The sequence below is a fragment of the Rhinoraja longicauda genome, chromosome 18 (assembly GCF_053455715.1).
Source record: "Rhinoraja longicauda isolate Sanriku21f chromosome 18, sRhiLon1.1, whole genome shotgun sequence".
NCBI lineage: Eukaryota > Metazoa > Chordata > Chondrichthyes > Rajiformes > Arhynchobatidae > Rhinoraja > Rhinoraja longicauda.
In genome coordinates, this window is record NC_135970.1 from 9663665 (window position 1) to 9680744 (window position 17080).

Here is a 17080-nt window from a genome sequence, read left to right on the forward strand (position 1 = left end):
GAGGCGTGTGTACATTTGGTTGACTCCTAAATATCATCTTAAGAGGCTGAACATGCAACTCAGCTGTGAAAGACCATATTCAGCAGCTCAAGAAAACTGGTCGACACCACTTCAGGGCAACGATGAATGGAAAGTAGCCAGATTGTCCTATACTCCTAGGTACGTACAATTGACAAATGCAGGAGATTCACTGACATGTCTCCTAGAACCTCCAATCGGAAACAAGATAAGATTACCTATATGTTAGCATGCATTATTCAAACCTATTTTTAAAATGAGGTACCCTGTTTTCCCGAATGGAAGAGTTTTTTAACCGCTGTTGAGATATTAGAATGTTGTTGTCAAATATTTACTGTTGAATACTGAATAATACTTGTGGAAAAATAGTTTTTGCTCACAGCTTGAGTGGTGAAAAACTTCAGCTTAAATGATAGCTTATTTTGGAATGTCCTGACATCTGATGAACAACCACAGTACTGCTGACCAATTGCTATGAGGCTAGATGGTATCATTAGGTCATCAAATATCTGTTAATGTGTCATTCAGTTGACCTACCTAACTAATTACACACTCCTACTTGCTCTTCAGGTCCCTTAGATTCTCTTCTCTTAAGAACATTTCTTCTGGATGTTTGTGCAAAGGTCTTTAGCCAACTTTTTTAAATTCTACACATTGTTTCTACCAGTAGAGCTGCTGTCTCCCAGTGCCAGAGACCCAGGTTCAATCCTGGTATGGAGTATGTACGATCCCCATGTGACCATATGAGTTACCCCTGGGTGCTCCTGTTTATTCCCACGTCCCAAAGACATGAGTTGGTAGGTTAATTGACCACTAAGTAGCCAGGGTGTGTTTGTGAGTGGTACCATTTTTGGGTGTGTCCATGAGAAGAATAAAAAAGGGGATTAATGCAGGATGAATGTAAATGGATTGGCAGTCAGTGCAAACTCGCAATATATGAGGCAACACACTCCTGTCATCTCTGCATGGTCTCAGCGCACTTCCACTGCATGGACTTGGTTCTCAATGCCATTCCAAAGGGTCTTTTTCTTTGAGTAATCTTGGGCCAGAAATTACCATGGGTCAGTGGGGATGTTATATTTATTCAAAATGACATTGAGAACCTCTCTCACCCTCCTAATCTCTTCCCATAACAGAGCTCAAAGTGTTTCGGGAATTAAGCATGCCTGGGGAGGCTGATTGTAACCCTTTCTCTTTGTTCTCAAGCACAAAGGTAGTCAGCATGGCACTGTGCATGATAAATCAAATCTCATGAATTCGATTGGGCATTTTGAAGGGTGACTAAGAGGATCGATGAGGACAGGGTAGTAGATGTTGGCTACATGGACTTCAGCGAGGCCTTTGGCAAGGGCCTGAATGCTCGGCTGGCCTGGAAGGTTAGATCACATGGGAATCCAAGGTGAATTAGCCAATTGGATACAATTAGCTTAGTGGTCGGAGTCAGAGAGTGGAGTGAAAGGTTGTTATTCAGATTGGATGACTGCGACCATTAGGTGTGCTGCAGAGATCAGTCCAGTGCTGTTTGTCAACTATATGGACAGTGAAGAAGGTTATCTAAGATTACAACAGGATTGGAATGAACTGGGGAAGTGGTCTAAGGAAAGGCAGAAGGAATTTAACTTGTACAGGTACGTAGTGTGCATTTTGGAAAGTTAAACCGGGGCAGGACTTACACAATAAATGGCAGGGCAGCAGTCAGTGTTATAGAGCACAGACACCAAGGGTACAAATACATAGTCAACATGGGTGAATAGGTGATGAGGATTGGCACACTTGCCTTCATTAATCAGGATATTGAGTACCACAGTTGGGATGTCAGGTTGCAGCTGTCGAACGCCTCCGCTGTCACGCTGCGAAAACGGAGAGGATGAGACGGAGCTTCTTTCCACAGGCCATCAGGACTGTCAACTTTTATAAGGTGTATTATGTGCAGTTCTAGTTGCCTAACTAGAACACGTTATACTTTACCCCCTCATTAAAATAGGTAGCAAATACAGTGCTCTCCATAATGTTTGGGACAAAGACCCATCATTTATTTATTTGCCTCTGTACTCCACAATTTGAGATTTGTAGTAGAAAAAAATCACGTGGTTAAAGTGCACATTGTCAGATTTTATTAAAGGCTATTTGTATACATTTTGGTTTCGCCATGTAGAAATTACAGCTGTGTTTATACATAGTCCCCCCATTTCAGGGCACCATAATGTTTGGGACACATGGCTTCACAGGTGTTTATAATTGCTCAGGTGTGTTTAATTGTCTCCTTAATGCAGGTAGCTCTCAGCACCTAGTCTTTCCTCCAGTCTTTCCATCACCTTTGGAAACTTTTATTGCTGTTTATCAACATGAAGACCAAAGTTGTGCCGATGAAAGTCAAAGAAGCCATTGTGAGACTGAGAAACAAGAATAAAACTGTTAGAGCCATCAGCCAAACCTTAGGCTTACCAAAATCAACTGTTTGGAACATCATTAAGAAGAAAGAGAGCACTGGTGAGTTTACTAATCGCAAAGGGACTGGCAGGTCAAGGAAGATCTCCATAGCTCATGACAGAAGAATTCTCTCTATAATAAAGAAAAATCCCCAAACACCTGTCCGACAGGTCAGAAACACTTTTCAGGAGTCAGGTGTGGATTTGTCAATGACCACTGTCTGCATATCATATCATATCATATATATATACAGCCGAAAACAGGCCTTTTCGGCCCTCCAAGTCCGTGCCGCCCAGTGATCCCCGTACATTAACACTATCCTACACCCACTAGGGACAATTTTTACATTAACCCAGCCAATTAACCTACATACCTGTACGTCTTTGGAGTGTGGGAGGAAACCGAAGATCTCGGAGAAAACCCACGCAGGTCACGGGGAGAACGTACAAACTCCTTACAGTGCAGCACCCGTAGTCAGGATCGAACCTGAGTCTCCGGCGCTGCATTCGCTGTAAAGCAGCAACTCTACCGCTGTGCTACCGTGCCGCCGTACCGTGCTGCAGAAGACTTTATGAACAGAAATACAGAGGCCACACTGCAAGATGCAAACCACTGATTAGCCGCAAAAATAGGATGGCCAGGTTACAGTTTACCGAGTTTAAAAGAGCAACCACAGTTCTGGAAAAAGATCTTGTGGACAGATGAGATGAAGATTAACTTTTATCAGAGTGATGGCAAGAGCAAAGTATGGAGGAGAGAAGGAAATGCCCAAGATCCAAAGCCTACCACCTCATCTGTGAAACACAGTGTTATGGCCTGGGCATGTATGGCTGCTGAAGGTAATGGCTCATTTATCGTCATTGATGATACAACTGCTGATGATACAGTCTGGTTTGGGAACAGCTCTGCCCAGGACAGGATGGCCCTGCAGAGAGTAGTGCGTTCGGTAGAACGCACCATGGGAACTACACTCATCCCCCTGCAGGACCTATACATCTGGAGGTGCAGATCCAGAGCAAGCAAGATCATGAGGGACCTCTGCCACCCCAGTAACGGACTGTTCCAGATGCTACGATCAGGCAAACGCCTCCGCTGTCACGCTGCGAAAACGGAGAGGATGAGACGGAGCTTCTTCCCACCGGCCATCAGGACTGTCAACTTTTATAACCCCAGAGACTAAATTTTTGTCGACACTAATAGTAACTTATTAACTTTATTTATATGCTGTAACTGTAATTCTTTTTTGTGCACAACCCGCAGGCATTGCCACTTTCATTTCACTGCACATCGTGTATGTGTATGTGACTTGATGGTAGTAGCATAATGAATTCTGAAGTTTATAGACACATCCTATCTGCTCAAGTTCAAACAAATGCCTCAAAACTCCTTGGCCAGCAGTTCATTCTATAGCAAAGCAATGATCCCAAATATACTGCTAAAGCAACAAAGGAGTTTTTCAAAGCTAAAAAATGGTAAATTCTTGAGTGGTCAAGTCAATCACCCGATCTGAACCCAATTAAGCATGTCTTTTATATGCTGAAGGGAAAACTGAAGGGGACTAGCCCCCAAAACAAGCATAAGCTAAAGATGGCTGCAATACAGGCCTGGCAGAGCATTACCAGAGAAGACACCCAGCAACTGGTGATGTCCATGAATTGCAGACTTCAAGCAGTGATGCAAAGGATATGCAACAAAATACTAAACATGACTACTTTCATTTACATTACATTGCTGTGTCCCAAACATGATGGTGCCCTGAAATGGGGGGACTATGTATAAACACTGCTGTAATTTCTACATGGTGAAACCAAAATGTATAAAAATGGCCTTTATTAAAATCTGACAATGTGCACTTTAACCACATGTGCATTTTTTTCTATTACAAATCTCAAATTGTGGAGTACAGAGGCAAATAAATAAATGATGGGTCTTTGTCCCAAACATTATGGAGGGTACTGTAGTTGACAGCCTAGAACTGGTTACTGATTACATCTTCCAATCCTGAGAACAGCCCATTTATTCCAAATCTGAATTCTATATGATAACCAGTCTTCAATGGACATATACGCAAATCCCCCCACCACCATGAGTTATATTTAGTACATCAGCCTTATTTGGAGCACTTTATTAAATGCCTTCTGAAAAATCAAATCAGATTTACCTCTATTGATTCTGCCTTTTATATGCTTGAGGAACTCTAGTCAATCATGATATTCCTTTCGTTAAAACCATATTCACTTGGTTTGATTGCATTAAGTTTCTTTAAATGAATAGCTTGATTATAATCAGGCCTCCAGCATTTTTCAACAACAGATATTAAATTAACTGGTCTATAGTTTCTTGCTTTTTATCTCCCTACTTCCCAAGACAACTTAAGACTTATTTGTTTTTCCAATACTTTGTCTCTCACAGTACAGATTGTTACAAACACTTCTTACATGAAATTGGTTGTGTTATCATCCGTGGGAAAATTCCAGTGTTGTTCCCTCATCCCCCATGAAGTTTTAAAATATCTGCTATTTCTTTGTTTGATGTTATTAATTCTCCCTTTAGAGTACAGCGCAGTATAGGAACAGACCACAAGGTCTGTGCTGAAAAGGATACCAAGATCAACTGATCTCCTCTGCTTGCACTTGATTCATATCCCTCCATTCCCTGCAATATTCATATGTCCCACCTCATAACAGACTACCTTGTTTGGACATTTCTCCTTCCACTCAATAAAACAGTAGGATTTTTCACAGTTTATTTTTGGGAATAAAATGGTTCCATATTACAGATAAATGCCTTACAAATATGATTTTGTTGTCTGCCTTACAATCATCTAATTGGTAACCTACAGTTAAAGAGTCAGCTCTTTAATTTATTAAGACTACACCACACAGCCAGCTGGGCAGCTTAAAATGGCAGAACTTCGATTAAACTTGAATTATAGTCAACAACTTTTTGCAATAGCTGATGTATCATCTCCCAGAGCAAATCCCAAAAACAAATTTGTGCTTACATAGGAAGGGAAAGCTGCTTTTAAACATTTGCAACTTAGTTTTGTGATCAACTAGGCTTCCCATTCGCACACTGACCTTTCTGTCCTGGGCCTCTTCCATTGCTAGACTGAGGCCCCAAGCTAATGGAGGGCAGCACCTCGTATTCCGCTTGGGTAGCTTACAACACAATGGTATGAACATAGAATTCTCCAATTCATGATACATTCAGTCCCCACCCCCGGACTGGCATCTATTTCTCCCCTTCCACCTGCATTCCTTCCTCTAGTTTTTGCACAATCATTTTTCAGTCCCTTTGTCTCACACTTTTTGTCTTCTCATCTGTGGCCTTTGTCCAACCATCTGCCTATCACAAAATAAACCCTCAGCTGGTTGTAAGCTCCACATGTTGCCTGTCAGACTTTGCACTGCACCAACTCCCATCCAGCTTCTACCCCCACCTCCGGAAGGGTCCCGACCCGCCCGGCCCGAAATGTTATCTATCCATGTTCTCCAGAGAGACTGCTGAGTTACACCAGCTCTTTGTGGCTTTCTTTTATAAACCAGCATCTGTGGTTCCTTGTTTCTGCAATCAACTAGGTTTTGTTGGAATTAAATAATGGGTGAAAGAACTATTGTAATCCTTCCCTTTCTATAGCTTCCACTTGCACACTGTATTGCTTAGTACATTTGCCAGCTAGTCTTGTTATTTTTGTTTGAAATCCTTTCAAAACCCTTCATTTAAACACAGTGCTGTGGAGGTCAATGTTGGTAAAAGTATCCACTTACTTGTTCAACCTCATTATGTTAAGTACATGGTCTACCCATTGGACCGCAGTGGATTTAAAGGAGTAGAATTTGTATTAGTTTCAAAACTGCTAAGTGCCATTATCTGGATTTCTGCCAAATTGCTGACCTTAAAATCAACAGAGCCAACATGTCTAATTGTCCACAACTAAAACACAATAAGATTTATGTACAATAAAAGTGTTAGAAATGCATGTAAATATGGTAATAAGAAGCATATGTTCTTATTATATGTAATGGAAGCTGGTTATTCAGTCCCTTGTGCCCACTCTACCATTCAATAAGATCATGGCTCATCTTTTACCTCTGTGTTTTCCTGCACTAACCTGATATCCTTGGATTTCCTTAATAATGAAAAGGCATTGAATTCAATCTAGAATAGTTCCTGTGACTCAGGTCCCACAGCCTTTTCAAGTACAAAATTATAAAAACTTCTCCTTCTAAGGTGAAACTGTCTCTTATGTTTATCCTGAAAGACCAGCCCTATATTCTGCGACAATAATCCCAGCCAGGGAAATCCCAGCCAGGGAAATCTCATCCCCACATCTGCATTGTCAGGTTCTGTAAGAATTTCAATGAGTTTAGACTATAGACTTTGGCGATACAGCACAAAACAGGCCCTTCGGCCCATCGTCCATGTCGACCAGCGATCCCTGTACACTAACATTCCGACACACTAGGGACAATTTTACCAAAGCAAATTAGCCTACAATCCTGTGTATCTTAGGAGTGTGGGGGGAAACTCACATGATCACAGGGAGAATGTACAAACTCTGTACAGCCAGCAACCATGGTCTGGATCGAACCCGGGTCTGGCGCTGTAAGGCCATAAATCTACTGCACCACTATTTCACCTATGTAAAACTGACTCCTGGAATTTATTTCAGAGATGTGCAAGATATTTGACAGAAAAAGAAGTTCACCTCCCATTCTTGTAAAATTAAGGAATTCTGGTCAATCTCTCATTGGAAGACACAAACTGGCATCCCAGGATTGATCTATTAAATCTTTGTTGTACTTCCTTGATTGCAAGTATATCCTTTCCCAGAGAGGAAGACCAAACCTGCATAAAATATTTCATATGCAATCTCAGCAGACCCCATATAATTGGAGTAATACCACTTGCAGTAATTGCCAGTGTTGTTTACCTTAATAAACATGCATTGCACCTGAATGTTAACTTTGAGCAATTCTTGTACAAGGACACCTGGGCCTCAGACATAGAACAGTCCAGCTCAGGGTCAGGCTCTGTAGCCCACAATATCTATGTCAAACATTATGGTATGGTACTTTATTTGTCACATGTACTGAGGTACAGTGAAATTCATTTTTACATACAGTTCAGTACAAGTATCACTATACATAAGCACTTGGATGCATATTAGATAAGCATTTCAGATACAGTACAAGTGCATATTAGCAGTACACTGAGACCGTATACAGAGTCGTCAGTTTGGCGCCATTTTCAAGTCCCAGTTGTTGTAAGACAATAGACAATAGGTGCAGGAGTAGGCCATTCAGCCCTTCGAGCCAGCACCGCCATTCAATGCGATCATGGCTGATCACTCTCAATCAGTACCCCGTTCCTGCCTTCTCCCCATACCCCCTCACTCCGCTATCCTTAAGAGCTCTATCCAGCTCTCTCTTGAAAGCATCCAACGAACTGGCCTCCACTGCCTTCTGAGGCAGAGAATTCCACACCTTCACCACTCTCTGACTGAAAAAGTTCTTCCTCATCTCCGTTCTAAATGGCCTACCCCTTATTCTTAAACTGTGGCCCCTTGTTCTGGACTCCCCCAACATTGGAACATGTTTCCTGCCTCTAATGTGTCCAATCCCCTAATTATCTTATATGTTTCAATAAGATCCCCCCTCATCCTTCTAAATTCCAGTGTATACAAGCCTAATTGCTCCAGCCTTTCAACATACGACAGTCCCGCCATTCCGGGAATTAACCTAGTGAACCTACGCTGCACACCCTCAATAGCAAGAATATCCTTCCTCAAATTTGGAGACCAAAACTGCACACAGTACTCCAGGTGCGGTCTCACCAGGGCCCGGTACAACTGTAGAAGGACCTCTTTGCTTCTATACTCCTATACTCCTATATGGCAGTAAGTGCAGGGTTCTTAATCTAACCGTGACGGTCTGTTGTCCTGGCAGCTTTGCAGGGTCGGCCTGGCTAAGCGTAGCCGTGGGTGTCCTCTGCCTCAATTTAAACAAGGCTCCTCTGCCTGCATGTGATCTGTGTCCCTCCATTCCCTGCTTCACCATGTGCCTATCTAAAAACCTCTTCAATGTCACTGTTTTATCTGCCTCCACCATCACCCCTGGCAGCAAGTTCCAGTCACCCACCACCTCTCTGAGGACAAAAGCTTGCCCTGCACATCTGCTTTAAACTTTGTCCCACTCACAAAGCCATGTCCTCTAGTTCTTGACATTTCCACCCTGGAGAAAAGGTTCTGACTGTCTACTCCATCTGTGCTTCTCAGAATTTTATGAACTTCTATCAGATCCCTCTTCAGAACACCATCTCTTTTCAAACCCTCACCAGTTTTAAAAAAACTCCACACTTTTATTTTATCAAGACTTTTATATTACATCCCTTTAGCTATGTTATTGCCCATCTAATCAATTTGCATGCATCCACTAAAGCTTTTCTGAATTACATTCTCCTGGATTTGTATCAGTTACTCTACCAATATATTTTATATTGCTTTCATGGATAGGATTAGGGGATTATGTTGAAGTGATTGTATTTTGAATCAAAATGGATTTGTACAAGTGTGCAGCAAAATGCCTCAACTTTGCCGAATTTGCCACTCGAGCAAATGGGAAGATATCACCAATCACTGCCTACTTGTGCTAGTTGGCCCAATGGTGTAAAGCAAATGAGAATTATCAACAGAAGTTTTATGCGGTGGTTGTACATGACTCAGGGTTGCTTTGGTTGTATATATCAATAATCTGAATGGAAATACAGGACATGTGATTTAAGTTTACAGATGATGAATGAATGAATGAATGATACTTTATTATCACAGTTGACAAGTCACAGTGACATTCTTTGTTTTGCATACACAAGAATGCCAAGAGTTGTCACATATAGGGCGGTGACAAAGTTGCAAAGTATTCCATTTAGTCTCCAATAGTCCCTCTTTGTTCTCGGCGGTCCCCCCACGCTGGGTTCCCCCTTTGTTCTCTGGACCGTCCCCCACCAGGGTCCCTCTTTGTTCTCGGCAGTCCCCACTCACCGGGCCCCCCTTTGTTCTCTGGACCGTCCCCCACCAGGGTCCCTCTTTGTTCTCGGCAGTCCCCACTCACCGGGCCCCCCTTTGTTCTCTGGACGGTCCCCCACCAGGGTTCCCCTTTGTTCTCGGCGGTCCCCTCACGCTGGGTTCCCCTTTGTTCTCTGGACGGTCCCCCCACGCTGGGTCCCCCTTTGTTCTCGGCAGTCCCCTCACGCTGGGTCCCCCTTTGTTCTCTGGACGGTCCCCACACACCGGGCCCCCCTTTGTTCTCGGCGGTCCCCCCACGCTGGGTCCCCTTTTGTTCTCTGGACGGTCCCCACACACCGGGCCCCCCTTTGTTCTCGGCGGTCCCCCCATGCTGGGTCCCCCTTTGTTCTCTGGATGGTCCCCCATCAGGGTCCCCCATTTTTCTCGGCGGCCTCCCCCCACGCTGGGCCCCCCCTTTGTTCATGGTGTCCCGGCACCCACGCGGACCCGTCCTCGTCCGACCTCCGGCATCCTCCGTTCTCAACCTCCGGCCGCTTCCTCGACCGCTGGCTTCCTCCTCGACCGCCATCTTGGGAGGGGGGGTTAAATGCATTTGGGAAGGGGATGCAAAATGGCCAGTAGCAGATCTAATATTATAAGGGCTGCCTGATTTCCTTCCATTAACTTAACTAAAAAAAGAAAATAAATTAAAAGTGAGGTATGTAGCAGGAGCTCAAAGCCTTATTTCAGCCCAGGTTCATGTTATCTACAAATATATTCTAAATATATGCACCAATTGTGGCAAGAATGATCATATTCATGGAAATATGGTCTGAGATGTCTGTGGAAGATATAGTAGAGGTAATTATTAGTGACCAGACCTGCTAACAAATTAGTGTATGGAAAATAGTTACATCAGCTTCTTATACATATAAAATGATTAAAACAGCTTTTTTTTAATAAAGTCATTGAACGGTAATCTTTTTTGACTTGTTTTATTGAGTGGTCACTTATTTGACATAGTTAAAATAGTTATGGGGTGGGTTGGAGGACATTGCTGATTCACTCAGCCATTCTACTTTCCAAATGGTCCTGAAAGGATGGAGCTTCTGGCACACACCTTTTACCTTGCATCTCTAAATCTAAAAAAATCTTTGCCTGTGGCAACTCACAGTTGTACCTAGGAATCATTGAGTGGTGAAGCCTCTGGTTTTGAGCAGCTTTTCCATTTATGTTGCTTGCAAGACCTGACATCCCCGATGGGAAGGTTTTAAGAGAGATTACAGCCTAGAATCAGAATGAACTTAAAAGGGGTTATGTGTAGCTGGGTCAGGATGAGAGCGGATTGAGATGTAGCTCCATTGAGAGTGGAATTCCTAGCCTGGGATCAAAATCTGTAAATAATTCAAGACTTGCAGATAGAGAGGTTGGCAAAAGAGAAAAGGTCCTGTGCAGAATACATGCACCTTGAATTTTGCAAGAACTCAGCCAATTATAATTTCAAGGTAAAAGAGGCAAAGATCCTGAAGAAATTGCATAAATAGCCTTAACAATGCAGTGAAACATGCTGTGGATTTTAGTTACTGCACCATTTCATAAGAGGCTGATTAATTCAGCATATGGGTTATTACAGTGGATGGAGCCTTGCAAATGATGTCCATTAAATAATTAATAATTAAATAATCAGTCTGAAGAAGGGTCTCGACCCGAAATGTCACCCATTTACTTCTCTCCTGAGATGCTGCCTGACCTGCTGAGTTACTCCAGCATTTTGTGAATAAATCCATTAAATAATTGGTCTATGCCTAAGATCCACTTGTAAATGGTCCCACCAATCTAAATAAATATTTTTCATATAGCGTTATAATTATGCCCACATGTTCAGATATAATTCAATAAGATGATATTGGATTTGTTTTTTATTCAAGCCTGCATCATAAACTACATCACCCTCCATCAGAATCAATAATCCATCACCATATGCAGCATTTGAAAATGGATCAAACCATCAAAATGTATGGTTATTTGATACATTTTTCGCTGGCATAACATCAAAAAGAACAAATGCTAATCACAAAGTTTACATTCATCATTTTTTTTTCTAGTCCGACAGAAAAAACATTTCTATTGTTTCACACATTTCTGAGCTAAGGGGAAATTGAAAGGTGCAAGAGAACAAAGGGAACCCGGCGTGGGGGGACCGTTGGGAACCAAGGGAGACCCAGCGTGTAGGAGCCGCCGAGACCTAAGGGATCCGGCATGGGTGGGCAGCCGAGAACTGAGGGGGACAAAGAAGGGATGAGTACTTTTTGTAACTTTATCGTCTATATATATATATATATATTTATATATATTATATGTTTATTACGGAGCAGATGAATCTTTATAGAGTCTATATATAAGGAGCAGATGAATTTTTGTTTGTTGAGCAGTCTCCTAGATTGCTCCCAGTGATTACTGTATTTGGCGCTCTTGAATAAAGTCTTGATTGTCTTGCCCAATCTTTGTGTTGTGTTTTAAAGTTTTCTTTAACAGCTCCCAGTGAGAAATAATCCACTTGTGTTAGGAATGTTGGAATTGCGGAATGCTCTGTGGACCTCAGACTCTCAGTCAAGGCTTGTCAGTAACTTTATCTTAAAATGGTTTACCGATTATGTTTATTACCACTGAAAACAACGTAATTTTTTTCTGCCTTGCAATTTATGAATTACGATGACGATTTTCTTACATTGAAAGGCATTATATAAATTGAAGTTGTTGTTATATTGGTCAATCAAATCATTTATAATTGACAAAAGGTAAAACTAATGAGATATTTTTGTAAACAGCCAAACATGACATAAAATCATAAACCATACATATTAATACCAGAAAAAGTTACCAACTGTTTGTAAGAAACATTATATAATTTCCTGAAATAAATCCCAAACGCAATGCCAATCTGCTTACAAAAGAGGGCAATTGCGCTTTTAACCAGTCAATTACAATTTAACTGGATAATCCACTGGGCTTTGTTAGAATTCAACCGTGCATAATTTCTGATATAAATCTTTCCTTTCTGTACTCTACCAACATGTAGGGTCAGGTTCATTGCCTGCCACTAAATGGCTTGGATTTAAGACTTATCCAACGCATTCATTTAAATATAAAATGAAAATAAATTGCACATATTGGCAGAATCTGTGGATAGAGAAACAATCATGATTTCAGGTCTGAAACTCCTGCTGTTTTTTCCCCGCATGTCTTTATTTCATTTAGGTGTAGATGTTGCAGCACCACATTATATTAAATATATGCTGCAGTCACAGAAATATCAGTGCTTTTAAACAATGGTAATTGATCGTTATATACAAGGCCACTTATTCATTTGAGAGCAGACGAGTGTGGTGGATCCCTGATTTTAGTGAAGCTCATATGTAAAAAAAAGATCAATACAGAGCCAGTCTGTTCAATTGTCTATAAGCGGTCAGCCATCAGCATTGTCCTGGTAAGAGAGGCATTAGCAGCAAGCCAATCTGGAAACAGCCTCCTCATAATCAGTGATATACAGGCAATCTGCTATTTGGATAAATTACCACTGTTTATTGTAATAATCTGCCATGTGGAAGTGAAAATTCCGCAGAGATGTAATACCCATTCATTTTCTCCTACGCCATGTAGTAATGGCAACTGAAAAGGAAGGTCACATACTCAGAAGCCTCCAACAGGAAGAGCATGGTAACATTATACTTGAATAAGCTCAAGACCCACATAGTTCACAAACCCATTTGACATTTATTATTCAAAGGTAACCTAAAATAAGGAATGTCTTCCTTAGTCATGGATGTGTGGACTATCAACAGCAGCAGAAATGTGCACAACACAAGCTGCTGATCCTGTATATCCCTAAGGCTACCATTACAATGAAGTCAGTGAGCACCCCTGGATCAATGAGGAGAGCAGAAGTGCATACCAGGGGCACGACGAGAAGTAAAAAATGATATCAACTTGATGAAGCTGCACATGTACTAGAACAGCATGCAACAGCCCAAGTTAGGTGACCTCATAACCAACAAATGCAGACATGACTGGCACTGGGCAATTAAACAGTTAACATGAGAAGGCTACTCCAAGATCATCGACACCTTTTACCTTGCATCTCTAAATCTAAAAAAATCTTTGCCTGTGGCAACTCACAGTTGTACCTAGGAATCATTGAGTGGTGAAGCCTCTGGTTTTGAGCAGCTTTTCCATTTATGTTGCTTGCAAGACCTGACATCCCCGATGGGAAGGTTTTAAGAGAGATTACAGCCTAGAATCAGAATGAACTTAAAAGGGGTTATGTGTAGCTGGGTCAGGATGAGAGCGGATTGAGATGTAGCTCCATTGAGAGTGGAATTCCTAGCCTGGGATCAAAATCTGTAAATAATTCAAGACTTGCAGATAGAGAGGTTGGCAAAAGAGAAAAGGTCCTGTGCAGAATACATGCACCTTGAATTTTGCAAGAACTCAGCCAATTATAATTTCAAGGTAAAAGAGGCAAAGATCCTGAAGAAATTGCATAAATAGCCTTAACAATGCAGTGAAACATGCTGTGGATTTTAGTTACTGCACCATTTCATAAGAGGCTGATTAATTCAGCATATGGGTTATTACAGTGGATGGAGCCTTGCAAATGATGTCCATTAAATAATTAATAATTAAATAATCAGTCTGAAGAAGGGTCTCGACCCGAAATGTCACCCATTTACTTCTCTCCTGAGATGCTGCCTGACCTGCTGAGTTACTCCAGCATTTTGTGAATAAATCCATTAAATAATTGGTCTATGCCTAAGATCCACTTGTAAATGGTCCCACCAATCTAAATAAATATTTTTCATATAGCGTTATAATTATGCCCACATGTTCAGATATAATTCAATAAGATGATATTGGATTTGTTTTTTATTCAAGCCTGCATCATAAACTACATCACCCTCCATCAGAATCAATAATCCATCACCATATGCAGCATTTGAAAATGGATCAAACCATCAAAATGTATGGTTATTTGATACATTTTTCGCTGGCATAACATCAAAAAGAACAAATGCTAATCACAAAGTTTACATTCATCATTTTTTTTTCTAGTCCGACAGAAAAAACATTTCTATTGTTTCACACATTTCTGAGCTAAGGGGAAATTGAAAGGTGCAAGAGAACAAAGGGAACCCGGCGTGGGGGGACCGTTGGGAACCAAGGGAGACCCAGCGTGTAGGAGCCGCCGAGACCTAAGGGATCCGGCATGGGTGGGCAGCCGAGAACTGAGGGGGACAAAGAAGGGATGAGTACTTTTTGTAACTTTATCGTCTATATATATATATATATATATATATATATATATATTTATATATATTATATATTTATTACGGAGCAGATGAATCTTTATAGAGTCTATATATAAGGAGCAGATGAATTTTTGTTTGTTGAGCAGTCTCCTAGATTGCTCCCAGTGATTACTGTATTTGGCGCTCTTGAATAAAGTCTTGATTGTCTTGCCCAATCTTTGTGTTGTGTTTTAAAGTTTTCTTTAACAGCTCCCAGTGAGAAATAATCCACTTGTGTTAGGAATGTTGGAATTGCGGAATGCTCTGTGGACCTCAGACTCTCAGTCAAGGCTTGTCAGTAACTTTATCTTAAAATGGTTTACCGATTATGTTTATTACCACTGAAAACAACGTAATTTTTTTCTGCCTTGCAATTTATGAATTACGATGACGATTTTCTTACATTGAAAGGCATTATATAAATTGAAGTTGTTGTTATATTGGTCAATCAAATCATTTATAATTGACAAAAGGTAAAACTAATGAGATATTTTTGTAAACAGCCAAACATGACATAAAATCATAAACCATACATATTAATACCAGAAAAAGTTACCAACTGTTTGTAAGAAACATTATATAATTTCCTGAAATAAATCCCAAACGCAATGCCAATCTGCTTACAAAAGAGGGCAATTGCGCTTTTAACCAGTCAATTACAATTTAACTGGATAATCCACTGGGCTTTGTTAGAATTCAACCGTGCATAATTTCTGATATAAATCTTTCCTTTCTGTACTCTACCAACATGTAGGGTCAGGTTCATTGCCTGCCACTAAATGGCTTGGATTTAAGACTTATCCAACGCATTCATTTAAATATAAAATGAAAATAAATTGCACATATTGGCAGAATCTGTGGATAGAGAAACAATCATGATTTCAGGTCTGAAACTCCTGCTGTTTTTTCCCCGCATGTCTTTATTTCATTTAGGTGTAGATGTTGCAGCACCACATTATATTAAATATATGCTGCAGTCACTGAAATATCAGTGCTTTTAAACAATGGTAATTGATCGTTATATACAAGGCCACTTATTCATTTGAGAGCAGACGAGTGTGGTGGATCCCTGATTTTAGTGAAGCTCATATGTAAAAAAAAGATCAATACAGAGCCAGTCTGTTCAATTGTCTATAAGCGGTCAGCCATCAGCATTGTCCTGGTAAGAGAGGCATTAGCAGCAAGCCAATCTGGAAACAGCCTCCTCATAATCAGTGATATACAGACAATCTGCTATTTGGATAAATTACCACTGTTTATTGTAATAATCTGCCATGTGGAAGTGAAAATTCCGCAGAGATGTAATACCCATTCATTTTCTCCTACCCCATGTAGTAATGGCAACTGAAAAGGAAGGTCACATACTCAGAAGCCTCCAACAGGAAGAGCATGGTAACATTATACTTGAATAAGCTCAAGACCCACATAGTTCACAAACCCATTTGACATTTATTATTCAAAGGTAACCTAAAATAAGGAATGTCTTCCTTAGTCATGGATGTGTGGACTATCAACAGCAGCAGAAATGTGCACAACACAAGCTGCTGATCCTGTATATCCCTAAGGCTACCATTACAATGAAGTCAGTGAGCACCCCTGGATCAATGAGGAGAGCAGAAGTGCATACCAGGGGCACGACGAGAAGTAAAAAATGATATCAACTTGATGAAGCTGCACATGTACTAGAACAGCATGCAACAGCCCGAGTTAGGTGACCTCATAACCAACAAATGCAGACATGACTGGCACTGGGCAATTAAACAGTTAACATGAGAAGGCTACTCCAAGATCATCGACATTCTTTGCAACCGTACTCGTTCAGAAGTGCCGAGTGGATAATCTCGCTTGACTTCCATCCAATCGCCTCCGCTGTCATGCTGTGAAAACGGAGAGGATGAGACGGAGTTTCTTCCCACAGGCCATCAGGACTGTTAACTATTATAACTCCAGGGACTAAATTTTCTTTTCTGTATTAATTTAAATTTATATGCTGTAATTGTAATTTTTGTTTGTTGCACAATCCGCAGGCATTGCTACTTTCATTTCACTGCACATTGTGTATGTGTATGTGACAAATAAACTTGACTTGACTTGAAGATCCCCAATAGCAAATAAGTCTGTAACGAGGTAATTCAATTCATTCCACATGCTGTCAAGAAAAGGCTGAGAGCACTGGACAAGGCAAAGACTTCGAGACCCTATACTTTCCTGGTTGTAACAATCATGGCGAGCACTGCAGAATCACTGTGGCTCCAGCCAAGCAGTCCAAGCAGTTAACATA